We start from the raw sequence: 17015 nt of genomic DNA, 5'->3' as shown, positions 1-17015 counted from the left end.
TGCTTGGTATGCCTGTATGTATCTGGGTATCTATGTAAGGGAATCTTTGAACGTGATTTTCATCCACTTCAAAACGTTGAATTACGATAATTTAAATTGGCCGAAGTAGTCTGATCTGCGAAACGTATTAACGTCGATCGAGTTTTTATTTTTTTATTTTTTATTATGCTGGGAAGCTATTTGTGTGGATCTCGAGGGTCTGGGGGTCAGAGCTACCCACAGCTTGTTTTTTTAACTTTTGTAACGAGTAACCAAGCCGTAAAAATGATTGACGAAAATAAAAAGGTTCTTTTGAAGTTGATTATATTTATTTTCATAAAAAAATACTTCTCTTTATTTTTTAAATAACACAGGTTTTTTAATATTTTTTAAAGTATGCACATCAAAAAATAACTGTATTTTTGTGTTTGGTAGGTACAACAATTTTTTTTATTCCATTCATTTTCTATGTGTGTTCATATATCGTAAAAAGTTTGCTATGAAATTTTATCAAATGTTCGCATTTTATATTCTTTTGTATTCCAAAAGTACGAACGAGTACGTCACTACGTCGTAATACTTTTTTTTTTTGAGTTTGATCCATTGAAAAAATATTACTATCATAAAACTTTCTCATAAATTTTATCATGTAAATATTATTTTCATTTCAATTATATACATAAAAACGTAAGCGAATAATAATATATACTACTCTAGATGTCGCATATCCGATCGATATGGTAGATTATGGTATATTTCTCAAAAATATTTTTAGCTATTTCGATATTTATTGTTGGGAACAGAAAGGTCACAACAATAAACTCTTTCTCAAATCATATAAATTTACAACATGAAATATAACAACATCATTATTATCTTATTCTTTGCTTCAACGCAGTTTAATAATTTACCATCAGAATTATTAGTTTAATATTTCTTATTTCCAGTTTTTTTCAAGTGCTTCATCAGCAAAATTTTCGTTCACTCCGCGCGATTGGATAGCCAAATTTCTGTGAAACTTTTTCAAACCACCCCCAAAATGTTCTTCGGATCGTTCAAAATTCAAAAAAACTCTTACAGCCACCATGTTTTTTATGGGTAGTTTTCAAACTACAGGCGATCAAAACTGCACATATATGATAGTTATAATATATGACTACCGTCTTAAGAATGATACATAGTACAACAATACAGCTAACAAGACAACGCAACATAATTAGACGAATCATTTTAGATGGAAAAAGTGTAAAATGAAGAATTTTTTTGTACCTCGACCTATGGGGATATTTTTTTAAATGTCCATGAAGGTTCATATATCAAAATCTACATCGAACTTGGTGTCGCAAGAAAGTTTGGCCATTGCTATGCGCCAAATAGACCAATTATTAGAATTCATTTCGGAGGTGATTTTTAAAAATTTTAAACTTTGAAAATATTTAACAAAATGAGCAAGAAACGAATATACGGGTTTTTTAGAGATCCCTGATCACTATTCCGTAGTTAGAATGTGAGTATACTCCCCCCCCTCTTGGGGTAATTCTCCTTACTTGTCCAATATAGCAATATTTTATAAATATTTTTAAAAATTGGACCAAAAATACATACTCGGCGATTTTTGGGGTCACTGATCACGATTCCGAAGTTCGAATGTGGATAAACTCCTCGCTTCTGGGATTATTTGCCCGCCGCTGGCCCAAAACAGCAATATTCTGTAAATATTCAACAAATTGAACCAAAAAAATACACTCGAAGGTTTTTGGGGCCTATTAATAGTTTGTGGTCGTGGGAGCTTTTGATTAAAACAATCCGATGAACATTTTGGAGGCAGTTAGAAAAAGTTTCACAAAGTGCCATTTTCCTATCTAGTCGTGCGGGGTTCTTTAACACACTTACGCTAAACTTTTACTTAAAAAAAAAATCTACGATTTTTTTTGTCAAATCTTTTGTCAAGTTTCAGGGTTCGTATCGCCTCGCTACTGAAAAAATTTGACAAATACAACAAATTATGAATGTTGTTGCTTCTGAATATTGTGAATTTGAAGTTTGCTGAATTGTTTGTGGTTTGATCTGATTTTTTTTGTTTTTTTGGCTAGCTTATTTTGTGCTTCATTTTTTTCATCCATTTTTAATGAGCATGCTAAGGATTTAAAAACAACACATTAAAAAAAAATGTTTAAGCACCATAGCAAGCATGTGTACAGAAGCAAGAAGGAGGAGACCAGTGAGTCAGTTTCTTTCGAAATGAAAAAAATAGCCGATCGAAACAAATTATTGGCACATGGTTAAGAGAGAATGCTACTTTTAGCTATGGAGGACATCTTGTGAAGTCCTCCCCACAAAATTATTTTTTGAAACGTTAAATATATTTAGATTATTTACTAAAAATTATAGTTTTGGCATAAATTATCGGCAAATTATCCATGCAAAAACAACGGCCTTACAAACTATTCTCGCAAGTGTAATAATATTATGAACATAGTACGTGCATAAGCTCTTCTACCATAGACAAATTATATGTAGAGAATGCTTTTTTAATACACTTTATCAATGTATTAATCAAATCAGAAGATACTGTAAGATTTCTTACATTTAAATGGAGAAGAAATAATAACACCTTGATTGACGTTTTGAAGTCCACTTTCTAGGGGTAAATGGTTGTTAGTGTAATCCACAGACGTGAAATAAAAGTAATATATGCGAGATGGTAACCATGAATCTCGTTGATCTTGCTTACGATAATTAAGAAGAACAATCACCAGGTCCATACAATACGTATATATCGCAAGAGATTCGCGACTTCAAAATACTGTAGGTGGCATTTAAATGGATGTTGAAGAGGGTATAAACATCTATCTCCATGGTATAAACAAAAAAAATAAATATAATTATAATTATAAAAAATCAAAAATCCGACTTTGTTCAAAAAATCTGAAAAGGAACAAACAAGTGCAGTAGTTAACATAGCTACTTGAACCGGGTGTTCCATTATTGGGAAGATTTGAATCGGTCTACATTTTAATGAGCCCCGACTGTTAAGGATGTATGAGCATGGAAACAATAATTGATTTAAAGGCTCAAAATTTTTTTATAGGTAGGCTTTTACTCAAAGAATGAATGGCAAAAATGTCAGCTTAGCTATATCCCTGCAAATGTTTAAGAAAATATCATTGAAAAATGATGTAAAATACATTGCTCTTATGAAGAAATCTCAAAAAACGACATATTTTGAATGTTTTTTGAAAATTTTCACTTGGAATGAATGAAAACAAATTTAAAAAAAACTATTTAATAGAAAGTAAACATATTTGCAATAACATAGAAAACAAAAACCCAAGTGTTCCATCCATATAAGGCATGTACGAGCAAGGTAGATTTAGGGCAGAAATTATTTTTAGCTTATTTTCAACTTTGATTAAGAATTTTAGTATATCTTTATGAATGTAGACGAAAAATGAAGCATAAAATTTTTCAATACTTCCCTTGGTTTGCCAAATATCGAAAGCTGAATATTTAAACAAAATTTTCAATTTTCGATATTATGAAAAATACGCCAGATATCGAAAAATTGTATTCTTACTTTTCGTCTATTTTTGAAACTTTTGAAATTTGTGCTCCCACTACCGTGCTCATACATCCTTGAAGTCGATAAGTAAACCACTGGACTTCTGGAGTCACATTTTTGATTCTGTTAATTATTTATTTTAATTTAGACTTTTTAGTGTCCTGGCACTAAAAAATCCTTCTTTATACTATTTTAAAATTTTTAATCCAATTTATCATTCCTTATTAAATATAAACATATAATTTGTTTATATTTTTGAAACCCTTTAAATTTCCCTTATTTTGACACCCTACTCGATAGGTTTGGTTAATTTTTTTATTGACGTATTACTGTTTTGAGCCAAAAATTCGGCATTTTTTTTTCAAATACCTATCTAAGGACACTTTAGTTTTAATGACAAATATAACGATATCACTATGGACTTTGCATGATTCAGCCGCTTTAGCTATAATATTAATATTTATTATCTATGACTTAAGCTTACCATTTAACACAGCAAACGAAAGTCTATACTTGATATACATATTCTTTAGACAAAACCAAAATTGTACTATAAGTACTAAAAGACTTATTGTAAGAAGAAGGGTTCATTCTGACAACACATTTTCCTAGTGATATCTTTTTACTTTCACTTTACGTATGTTCTTTTTTGTTTTATGAGGTATTTGGTTTTATTATACTGTTTTTCTTCATACTACTACTTACTATTGAAATAAAGTAGGCACATATTCGGTTAGTACTTTCCGTCAATATTCCATGTTGTTTGTTTTCGTAGAAAAATAAAAATTTCCTTTTTTTATAATTTTGTTCCATTAGTACTTAAAATATTTATTTTACGAATCATTATTATTTTTATTTTTTTTTTTTACTTAAAATTATATTCAAGAATAAAAAAACTAAATATTTATGTATTTCCTGTATTCGACCGTGAGCCCATAATGAAGCTAAATTTCTATTCTTATTGGAAATACAATACGGATAGATAGTCACAAGAAATTAGTTCACGATAGCAATTCTTATGGATTGCACTTTATTTGTTAATGAATTGTGGGGTCAATGAATTTCTTTAAATACAAACAAGAAGCATAAAAAATCGAAAACTCCACCGTTAAAATGTCTTTTTTCTGTAGATATTTTAAAACTTACCTTTATCGAAAAACTGAAGGGCTTTTGAAGCAAAAAAAATACAGTAGGTCAGACTGGTTACAATACAAAATACCTTCTAAGACTAACTCCTATCTCAAATCTAATGTAATCTGTACCTTTGCCAATCCTCCAAACTCGAGACAAAAAAAATCAAGGAAATTCCACTTTTTATGAGTTTACTGTCTATTTTTGAAACTACATGTAATTTGATTCCTTGATGTGTTCTCAACACAAAACTTTTTAAATTTGTTTTAATAATACTTATGTTTTTTATGCGATAATATTATAGTGCACTCGTATATTGTATTCTAGAATCAAAGATATTAAATCGCTACAATTATATTAGAAGAAAAGCTTGAAATGATGCAAATTAAGCTAGTTTATTTATAGTTGCCATAACATTACACTCTGGAGCCTCCGAAAAAAATTTCATATTGTGATAATTTTTCTGAAATATACCTATGAAGACCTTGAAAAAACAAAAAACAACAAGTATTCTGTTTTTATATGCTTTATTTAAGGAAATAAATTTGTATGACTTCATTCGACTTAAAATATGGTTCAAATTGCATTGTCGTAGGCCAACTAAAATATACTGCACTTCACGAGCGAAAAAGTTTTCGGATTGATAATTCTCACTCTTGTTGCTAATAAAGCCAGCCATTCCAATCCTATTTAGGACATGTTCTGTACAATGAATGTTTTGGTAGGAAATAATTGGGTACCATTTAAACCTACCATTTAAAAAAATATTTTGATTAGGGATCTGTAAGAAGTTTTAACTTTTTGCAATTAATACCTAAATGTGAACTGGCTTTATATCTATCATACGAAGAACGTCTTATTACATTTGAACATATAAGACAAACTCAGTGTACACCCAAAGTGTCACTAACTGGCAACGCGTACGGAAAAATACAATTAAAACTTTCTTTCATGATTTATTTTGCTAGTGGGTGGTCGCCGTTGGAAATATTTCTTTTATGTACTATTCTTTGTAATACAAGATGAACCAGAAATAGAAAAATATATATTTAAAATCAATTTATTAGAATATTATCAATTCTTGCTTTTATCGATCTACGGAAATATTTCGATACGATAAATCATACATTGCTCTGGAAAAAACTGCATCCACTAGCCATGAGTATAGCTATATCCATTCTGAACCATCTCTATACAAATGCGAAAACACTAATAAAAGCAAATGATGGCTTATCTATGAATATCGACGTAACGCAAGGAGTTATACATTTTTCTAGCAAATCTAGACAATTTCTATAAAGAAAATTTTGTTAAAGTCGTTGAACTACACGAAGGAAGTCGTATTACTCATTTTCTGTATGCTGATGACACTAAATGTGTAGCTGGCTTTGCTTAAAATCTATATGAAAGTTTAGACTTCTTTGACAAATATTGTCAAATTAACAACTTGCAAATTAATACAGAGATATCAAAAATAATGGTATTCCGCAAAAATGGAAGAATATAATTTTACTTTGCCAAACAGAAATGTGGTTGTTTCACTCACACATCTCCGCGATAATTTTCGAAACATCTCTCGGGTGCTAGACGTATTTCATCTTTACCTAGTTAGAGTTCTATAAAAAAAAAATCCGAAATTCAGTCTTCTTAAATTATTCTAGAACACGTCTTGCTATCCTCGTACCAGTATCTAAAATGACTTTGTTCGTCTTACTTATATTACTTTCCACTCTGTATTTTTATAAAAATGAAATATGTTATCCTTTCAGGATCATATTTAGAGTTCCGTAGATTTATGTATATTTGGTACAAGCAGTAAATTTGTCATATCAGCCTGTTTGTCAACACATTCTGACTTTTTCACTCGATTGCTCTAAAATTATTTTGATATTTTTATTTTTGTTATATTCAAAATATAAGTGAATGCATTGAAAAATATACCAAGTGTCCCAAATGAAAATTCAAATTTGATCAGTATGCACAGCAAATTCAAGTGTGTTATAAATGATTTGGTTCAAAGCACTGTTTTTATACCATGTATATATGAAATATACATAGTATATTAAGTTTAGTCCCAAGTTTGTAACGCTTAAAAATAATGATGCTAGGAAAAAAAATTTTGTCATAGGTGTTCATAAAATCACCTAATTAGTCCATTTCCGGTTGTCCGTTCGTCCGTCCGTAAGTGAACACGATAACTCAAAAACGAAAAAAGATATCGAGCTGAAATTTTTACAGCGTACTCAGGACGTAAAAAGTGAGGTCAAGTTCGTAAATGAGCATTGTAGGTCAATTGGGTCTTGGGTCCTTAGGACCCATCTTGTAAACCGTTAGAGATAGAACAAAAGTTTAAATGTAAAAAATGTTCCTCATCAAAAATTAAACAACTTTTGTTTGAAACATTTTTTCGTAAATATCACTGTTTACCCGTGAGGGCGCCAATTAGGCGGAAATTTTATAATATGTACTATACTTGATTATCAGTTATGTATGTGTCACATGTTTATATGTATAATGTGATAAAGAAATCAACACTGACTTTGCATGGTATTTCAACAATTAACTCAGTCAATTGTTTGTTTTCACTTGTTCATATTTGTAATCACTTTTAATATGCTTAAAAGGTTTAGGAGAAATTTCTGAGAAGCCTTTAAGCAAAACTTTTATTATCTTAGAACAAATTTAAAGATTTATTTAAAAGCTTCTACAATATTTAGACACTCGAAAAAAATTCATATTTCATTTGGGCTCACCGAGTTAACGCAACGCATCACAAAAATGCAGAGAAAGGGTTATGTTAAAACAAAATTTTTTGCATGATAAGAATCATAAAGAATTTTGCATCAGGTGCTGCGAAAACTAAGAGATTTCATTACGAGTTTACTTACCAACTGTTGTTGACTACATACTCAATTTATTTTGTTTTATGTAAAAATTCCCACTTGACCATTTTATTTGTAATTGAGTCACGTGTTACATTCAGTTATAATCATTTATGTTTTCATTTTTATGTATTCAATCAAAATGAACTGTATTATTATTATTATTATTATAAATGAATGGCTCAACGCTCAACGTTTTATCTACGTTTATTATAAATTTCTATGAATTTATTAGTTATTTTTTCAAAAATCAGGAATTTTTTAATTTTTTGACTAGTTACTAATTTTTAAGATTACTATTTTTTTATCTATAAATATATAGGAGATTTTCTATAGATATAGTCACTCATCACGATATCTCTGGAACTATAAGACCTAGAGACTTGAAATTTGGCAGGAATATTCCTTTTGCCAAGTAGAGGTCAGCTCTACTGTACATTGTGTACATTACAAAACTGTTATCCAACGCAAGGAAATGTGGAGGGAGGGGTGCAAGTGGGGATGTGCCCAGCAAAGCGGGCGGGTAACAGCTAGTACTTTATATATATGAAATATATATCAAGGTATAATAATTTTAGTTCACCAATACTTTTTTGTAAAATCACATATGTATACTAAGTTTGTAAAATCACTTAATAAGACCATTTCCGTTTCTTTGTCCGGCTATCCGTGAACTCGATAACTTAAAAATGAAAAGAGATATCAAGCTGAAGCTTAAAGGGCCTATCATAGTTTGAAACTTTTTTTCGTAAACATCATTGTTTTCCCGTACGGGTGTAAATTAAAGAAAATATTTAGTGTCCATTTTCTTCAAAGCTATAAAAGAAAAAAAGAGATGAAAATTTCTCTTCAACTTTTCTAATTTATGAAAAATAATGTAAGCACTGATATTCAACATTGTCGATACAGGATATTTCAACAATTAGCTCCGTCAGTTATGTATTTTCACTTGTTTTAATTAAAATCAATGAAACAATCATAATTTGTTTCGTATCTATTAGCATAGATGATTCACAATCTACTCAGACAAACTGAAGAGGTACCTCGTAAAAACAAAAATTTAGTGATATTTTTCACATTACAGACACACCAGCACGTTCAAAATCATTTTTTCGCCTTTTATTTAAAAGAATAGGTGATCAAGCTATATCGAAAAACTTTTTTTTCTTGTTTTCGACAGATTATTAGCGAATTTTGTGTAGAAAGATTTTTTGCATTAAATGATTCTGTGTTTTTTCCATTAGGTTCTAGAAGGTATTTATAAACTTTGTAAACATTGCAAATTATGGGGAGATTATTTCCTCGTTTGTGCATTTAAAAAAAATCTTTTTTGTACACATAACATTTTAAATAATAATTAGAAAATGTATTTTTTCAAAACTTTGCATTCTTTCTATGAAATAAAAAAAAAATTTTATGAAATAAAAAAAGTTGAAGAATATTTTTTCTGCTTTTGAAATCAGGATACCCAGGTCTCCGGGTACTTCGAGGAATTTGAAATCAGACACCGGATCAGCGACCCCGTGAGTAACCATATTCAGTTCATTTGGCACATTTGAAGAGTAATTTTTTTTTCAACTGTCTAAAATAGTGCATTGCAAAGCTTATATTTTTTTAATACACGAACGAGGAAAATTATATCCCCATAGTTTTCAATGTTCACACAGTTTACAAATGTCTTCTAGAATCTAATACATCTCGATCCATCTTACTTTAGATTTTCGTAGTTTTGCCGTTTTTTTGATCGTCTTAATGGATTCAAAATAAAACGAGAGCAACATAAACTATACTTTACTAGCTAACACAAATAAATCAAAAGTATATTGATAACATGAAAAAATCGATTCGATATCTACCACTACTCATTTGAATTACTTTCGAGTTGTCCAAATACACAACGGACACGGACAGGCATGCGGACACATATGTATGATGAAAGTATTTATGAAGGTATACGGTTATAAGATAAAAAAACTTTTTTCAAGAAATAACTAGAATAAATAAAACTTTATAAAATCTTTAATTCAAGTAACGAACGATTTTCGAACCATAAGAAAACTTGTAATATAAAATTTTAGTAGGTAGGTATTCAGAAAGAAGGGAGGTAATAAGTATAAGGCTAGCGTATAATTTTTCAACTTATATGTACCAAGTCAAAATTTAGTACAAGTAGAATTGATAAATGGTAAGTAATCAGGTGGTCTACATTGGAACTACTAAAAAAGCGGTTCACTTCCTGTTTAATGAATTTTTATCTCCAAGTGGCAAGATTTGTGTGATTTGAATTTGAAAATATTTTTTGTCCTTAAAAAATGGTAAGTACAGATATTGCCATCTGGTAGTCGAAATTGTAACTACTGAATTCGGATGTACTTCTGATTTTAATTAGTACGATTTATTATCGCCAGTTGGCGAGTTGCAACTCCCACTTATCAATTTCGTAAAAAAAAATTTACATATACCTAGGTGGGAGAAGAGTTTAAAAAAAAGAGAAATTAAACAAATGACTGAGTTAATTGTTGAAATACCCTGTATAGCCAATGTTGATTATCCATGCTTACATTATTTTTAATAAATTAGAGAAGTTTAAAAACAAAGACATTTATGGCGAGCGGCTTTCCGCCTTCCATTTGTTCTATCTGTACATTTTCAACTCTTGGTCTTTTATAGAGAAGACGGACTTTAAAATTTTGTCCTAATTTCTTTTCTCACGGGATATTAATAATATTTACAAAAAAAATTTTCGAACAAAACAAACTTTCGTTCTATCTCTAACGGTTCACATGATGGGTCCTACGATCGCAAGATCCAATTAACCTATATTATTTATTTACGCACTCAAGTTTTATCTTGAGCATGCTATAAAAATTTAAGTGTGATATCACTTTTCGTTTTGAGTTATCGTGTTGACGAACGGACAAATAGATAGACGGATCATTGCTTGTAGCATCAATATTTCCAATCGTTACAAATATGAGACTTAAATTAGTATACCTTGATATATATTTCATACATACAGGGTATAATAATAATAAATTGAGATTAAAAGAAACAACAATCGTAAATTATAAACAAAAGAAATAACTTACGAAATTACTTAAATATAAATAAATAAAACTTCTAAGTAAATATTCGGTATAAAAATCCTTGATTATATATTTTCTTTATTTGACACTTCAGAGAGGTTTTGCTTAATACTTAATTTGTTCGAACCTATTTTTGATCATTTTTTTAAGTAGCGTTCCCATTTTAAGGCTTTTCATCATTTATATTCCCACATGTAAAAGCAAAAGTTATAACATAATTCACCATCAAAATTGAAAATATATGTATATTATACCATGTATATATGAAATATACATAGTATATTAAGTTTAGTCCCAAGTTTGTAACGCTTAAAAATAATGATGCTGGGAAAAAAATTTAGTCATAGGTGTTCATAAAATCACCTAATTAGTCCATTTTCGGTTGTCCGTCCGTCCGTCCGTCTGTGGACACGATAACTCAAAAACGAAAAAAGATATCGAGCTGAAATTTTTACAGCGTACTCAGGACGTAAAAAGTGAGGTCATGTTCGTAAATGAGCATCATTGGTCAATTGGGTCTTGGGTCCGCAGGACCCATCTTGAAAACCGTTAGAGATAGAACAAAAAGTTAAATGTAAAAAATGTTCCTTATCAAAAATTAAACAACTTTTGTTTGAAACATTTTTTCGTTAACATCACTATTTACCCGTGAGGGCGCCAATTAGGCGGAAATTTTATAATATGTACTATACTTGATTATTAGTTATGTATGTGTCACATGTTTGTATGTGTAATGTGATAAAGAAATCAACACTGACTATGCATGGGATTTCAACAATTAACTCAGTCAATTGTTTGTTTTCACTTGTTTTTTTATTAACTTTAATTTAAATAGTTTTTTTTTTTTTTAATTTCCACCGATTAGTTTTGGATAAAATTATGAAAACATATCATCCATCGACCGTTTTTCTATAAGACCGATGTTAAATATGCCTACTTTTGAAATCATTTAATTATTTAAATTATCGGACAAACCCCTAAAATTTTTAGAATTGATTTAGACTTAGCCCAACTTCATGTAAAAAAAGGGCCTTGGCGCTCGTACATCCTTAATCTATACTAAAGAAGCTTTGAGATTCGATCATCATCTACCTAATAAATATTATTGTATATGTGCAGTCCTTACGTAATCAACATAGATCAAGGGCGATATTGAGAGAGTTGCCCATTTTAATAAGGGGTTTACCCAATTTATAATTTGGTGAACACAAAAATGTTTCAACACAAAGCTATTTTCATCATCTATAAAGTTGAAAGTGTGGACTTTATGGGTCGCACTCGTATGTCCAACTTATTGTTATTGTAATTGACACTCCGACACTTTCGTAAGCTTTCGTCATCAAAGTGTCGGAAGTCAAACATGCTGCATTGTTGAATGTCTTTCACAACGTTTTTAAACTACCTAAAGACTATGCTCATATGCTTGTTATATAAAAATCCAAATGTCCACGCTAGCTTTATACCTACAAGTATTGATATAAAATACCTACAAAATGTCTAAATTATTCTATTTGTAAAGTTATAGTTTGTATTTTTAATATAACAAATTATTTCTAATTTTAGGTATTTTACTACAATTTTATACAACTGAATAACTAGAATAAAGTTTTTAAAACATAAAATCAGAATCATTCTACGAAATAAGTACATACAATATAATATTGTTTAAAAGGATCTATTATTCACACTTCACCATATTTTAGCAGTTTTTTCACCACGAAAATCAAAATCATAAATTTGAAATCTTAAGTGTAATGTCGCGTATCCACTTTGATTAGTGAAAGAGAAGTGTTTAGGGTGTTTTATTTCTAAACGTTATAAACTTATGACTGAAATTTATATAACTTCATAATTATTTCATATATACAGGGTATAAAAATCAAACTGGTTAACCACGAGCAAAAACGAATTATATCGCTCCCCTAGACCATTTTGCTTTAATTACTACAATACGTTTAGAGAATCCTGGAGCGAAAAATATTTTGATTTAACACATGATTTCTATTGTCCTAAATGTAAAAAATCTTAAAAAGAACGGAAAGTGCGCTGACCATGATTTCTTAAGCCGTTCAAAAAGAAAAAAAGATTGAAACCAAACAAAGAGAGGACATTATTATTTAGGACAAAGAAACTCATTAGTAGTAAAAATTGATCAGTTTTGATCCGTACCCAGAGAAACTTTATCCCATTTAAATGTACCCTGACAGTAGAATAATACGCTGTAGAAAATAAAGCAAAAGTTATTGGTTCCAAGCTGAAGAAGAATAATTGTCTATTTTTCCGCTTGAATGTGATATAATATGCTCTGACCGGAGAATAATGCGCTCACCAAAGCAAATCAGGGTCGAAGTTGTGATCAAGACACTCTTTCATTTTTTAAGTTTTTGGATTTAGGAAAATATAAAACGCAAGTTTCGCAAGAAACTAGACTCTTCTTTTTTTCAATAATTTTCTCAATATATTATTTATCATTTTTTCCATTTTGCATACTAGCCTACCTTATTATCGTGTCACTGTTACCGTAATTTGAGAAAGCCAGGTCAACTGGAGAGATAATATTTGTTTTTAATCGTGGACCAGGATTAACCAGTTTGATTTTTTTTCCTATGTACAAAGCAGCACGTTCTGAGCACATTTAAGATAATAGAGTAGAAAAATGAGGCCAGCTTGAAGTAAAAAAATGACTTTCACAGAAAAATTGTATTTTTCGAGTAATTTTTTTTAATGCGGCGCTTATAGCACGTTTGGATGCTTATAGCATAATTACTTCTATCACTACAAGCGTAGTACATCACATTTTATCTTAGAGGTGTGAAAACAGCCTTAGAAGAACTTACAAATATTTTATACAAAATTATTTTCACAGAATTTTTCATTTGCATTAGTTTCGAACAATTTAAAACCATGTTGTGTTTGTCTAATTTTTAATTTAGAGCTTATATTGTGAGTCGTAAAAATTCAACAAAGATCTTAAAATATTACCTTTATTTGTAAACCTTCGGTGTATATGTTTGCTTACATTAAATTACGTAAACATTTTGAATTTAAAATATTTATTATTTCAATTCTCAAACATAAGACGTAAAGTAGCTAATTTAAAAAAAACTCATTCTATGCAAGAACAAATTTTGATTCACTTTTATAATGCAAAAACTTTACTTTTTAAAATTGCTTTCAATCAGAGAAAAAAGCAATAAAACATCAAATCTTTTTATCTTGATTTAACTCAAATTTTGAGGTTATTGTGTCTAAAATTTTTGTATATCCAAAGGGTTTAGTGCATATTGGGTGAGTCAAACTGTATGTTTTTGACATCGCCGAAGCCACTTTTATAGGCGCACATTTATAGGCGTACAATATTATCTGTATTTGGACGATAATTTTGTTAACAAGTTCAAATTATTTTTCCCAAAATTGTGACAAAAAATATATGAGAAAAAAAGACCATAATAGGGGATAATCCTGATGTCGAATTTCCCATATTACCCACAAAAATCTAAAATTAGACTTGATACCATGAATTTGAAAGTGAAATTAAAATTGATTAAAAACAAAGAAGTTATAAGCAATCACAGGTTGCCCATCTTCTTTTAGCAAAACAAACTTTTATATGTAATCTCTATGATGATACCCACGTATGGCGTCACTAGTGGGTATCTTCCTTTTTGTTTTAAACGTTCATTTCTTACAAACTAATATAGATTTTTAAAAACCAACTTCACTTTTCTATTCGTGAAGTAATAATTTTTCTGAAGAAGTGATAAAAAAAATTTAGTTCGATCCCCTATTATATTTGACTGTCTTTGGTCTTCATTCTAAGCATTGTATTTTAGTCTTGGGTCCCTATCAGGCGAAAGGTAAAACATGAGCAGTTGTGACTTCGAATGAATCTAGTGGAGATGTTGCAGACTCCAAGTAATTAACATCCGCATGAAATTCCAACTGCATACAATCGACTATAATTCTGCATATAGCTGAGAGAGTAAAATCAACTATGTAAGATGAAATCACGACTACACCATTGCAGTACGCCTAACAGAAAAAAGCTTTTACATTTGGTCTAACTCTTACATACGCCTACACCTCTGTCTAAGGCAAACATATTTAATAGTTAAATATAAATAGATAATTTTTAATTTTAAGACAACAGTTTCTCGATTTCGTAAGAATTCTATTGTTATCGATGGAAAACAAAACATTGATTTTTCCATTCAGTATCAGTTATGGATGTGTTCATTAAAGAAAACATCAATAAATTCATAACATTGCAGGAGAATTATTTGAAAAACAAACAACTGTAGAGTGGTTTTGAGAAAGAGAGCTATGAGAGACCTAATAGAAAGTAAGGGAAGGCGTTGTACCAACAATCTAAATTTACAGTAATTAACCGACAATAAGAAAGATGTTCTCTAGTCAACCCGTAAATTTTTATATTTGCAGAGCTGTCTGATTTTGATAATTTCTTTTTTATTGGGTAGAATATTCTTTGAAATTGGTATATAGAAAAAATAAAAAATGATTTATTGTTTATTCTCTGAATTTTCATTTGTGTGATTTTGAAAATATTTTTGTTTGAAAGGGTATACCCTCTAGGAGATTATTATTATTGATAATTATTTCATTAAAATCGGTTTAGTAATTTATAAGATATGAGAAATACGTGTAACTGACTTTGTTTAACTGACGTTAAACCGGAAAAAAAGGAAACCGGAGAAAAAATATTTTGATATTTTTTTCACATAGTTCTCCACAGATATAGCTACAAAAGTGATTCAAGTGGGTTACACCAGGTCCTCGGCACGAGACATTACCCTAAACAAGGGCTATGCATGTACGAAAGATAGGTAGTAGATAACTAACTTGTGTTGCGTCTGTTATTTATAAGAACAAGTGTGAGATGAAATGAAAGAAAAAGAAAAGTATTGATGTTTATATCACCAGGTGGAACAACAACAATTTCGCGGATAGTAATCTACAGCTTGTGAAAAAGATACATTCATTCCCATGGGATTCTAATCCTATCCACTTCTACGTCTCTATACTTCTTCGTTCTTATTTTACGAAAATACGAACCAACTCTCCAACCCAACCAACTACGACCATGTTATTATTAGTGCTTGCATATACAGAGTGGGCTTTGCGGTTATTATATTGCTTGCATATACAGAGTTTTATACACTTTACACAAAATGCTCAAAAATTAAGTTTTCGAGGTAAAAATTTTAGTATCACGATATGTCAGTAGATTCACGGGAGCAAGAGTTATTAATATGTTCACCAACGAAATTTTCGATAGGTATCTATCGCTTCACAAGCTTATTGTATGGGCTGAAGTCATTGTACCCCGTATATATGTAATATATATCAAGGAATTCTAAGTTTAGTCCCATTTTTGAACCGCTTAAAATATTAACGCTACGAACTAAATTTTGATACAGGTGTTCATAAAATCACCTAATTTGTCAATTTCCATTTATCCGTCGGCTCGTTTATAATCACGGTAACTCGAAAACGCAAAAAGATGTCAACCTGGAATTTTTTTGCGAACGGAAGACGTAAAAATAAAGTCTATTTTTGTAAATATATATAGCATAGGTCAATTGAGTCTTGGACAAAACTTTGGTGTCCATTTTCTCCAAAACTATAAAAGAGTTAGGTAGCTTAATTTCTAGGAAAATAATTTCAAAAATTTTCGAAATTTTCGAAAATCAAATAAAAGGTGGCCGAAAGGCCGCCATAAGTGTGTTGTTTTTTTAAACTCTTCTAATTTATGCAAGCAATGATATTCATCACTTTCTAAGCAGAGTATTTCAACAATTAACTCTGTCGATTGTTTGTTTCTTTTTACTTTGTTTCTTTTTGAGATAATTTTTAGTCAAATACTTTAAACAGAGGAAAATTCTCATTTTTTCATAAAGTTTGCCGAATTGTTCACAATCGTTAAAACCGATTTTGACTGAAAAAATAATATAAAGAACGCAAAATAGCTGTTAAGGCTGAAATGAAATGATAAAAATCTTTGACAAAAGAATTGCGAATTTCCTCATTAGCTTACGATTTACTTGTATAAGTAAGCGGTGACAATATTATCCGTTTATTCGGGTACTTGGGCTCTAGAGGACAATTTTTCTCTATATAAATTTATGTATAACGATTTTGATGATTCACCCTATATAAATATAGTTGAAATAAATTGAGTAACTTTTCTTACCGTTTTCTTGATATATCAAGTCAAACCAAAAACAGGTACACACTCTATACATACATACAAGCTTTATAAGCAGAGTGTTATAATGGAAAAATCATTCAAATTAAAATAAATAGTTATGGTTATTTTTTTGTAAATTGCTGCTTAAGAACATATTTATTATTAAT

Source organism: Chrysoperla carnea, chromosome 2, assembly GCF_905475395.1.
Source record: "Chrysoperla carnea chromosome 2, inChrCarn1.1, whole genome shotgun sequence".
In the NCBI taxonomy this organism is placed as follows: Eukaryota; Metazoa; Arthropoda; class Insecta; order Neuroptera; family Chrysopidae; genus Chrysoperla; species Chrysoperla carnea.
Note: the sequence above shows the minus strand (reverse complement) of the source record.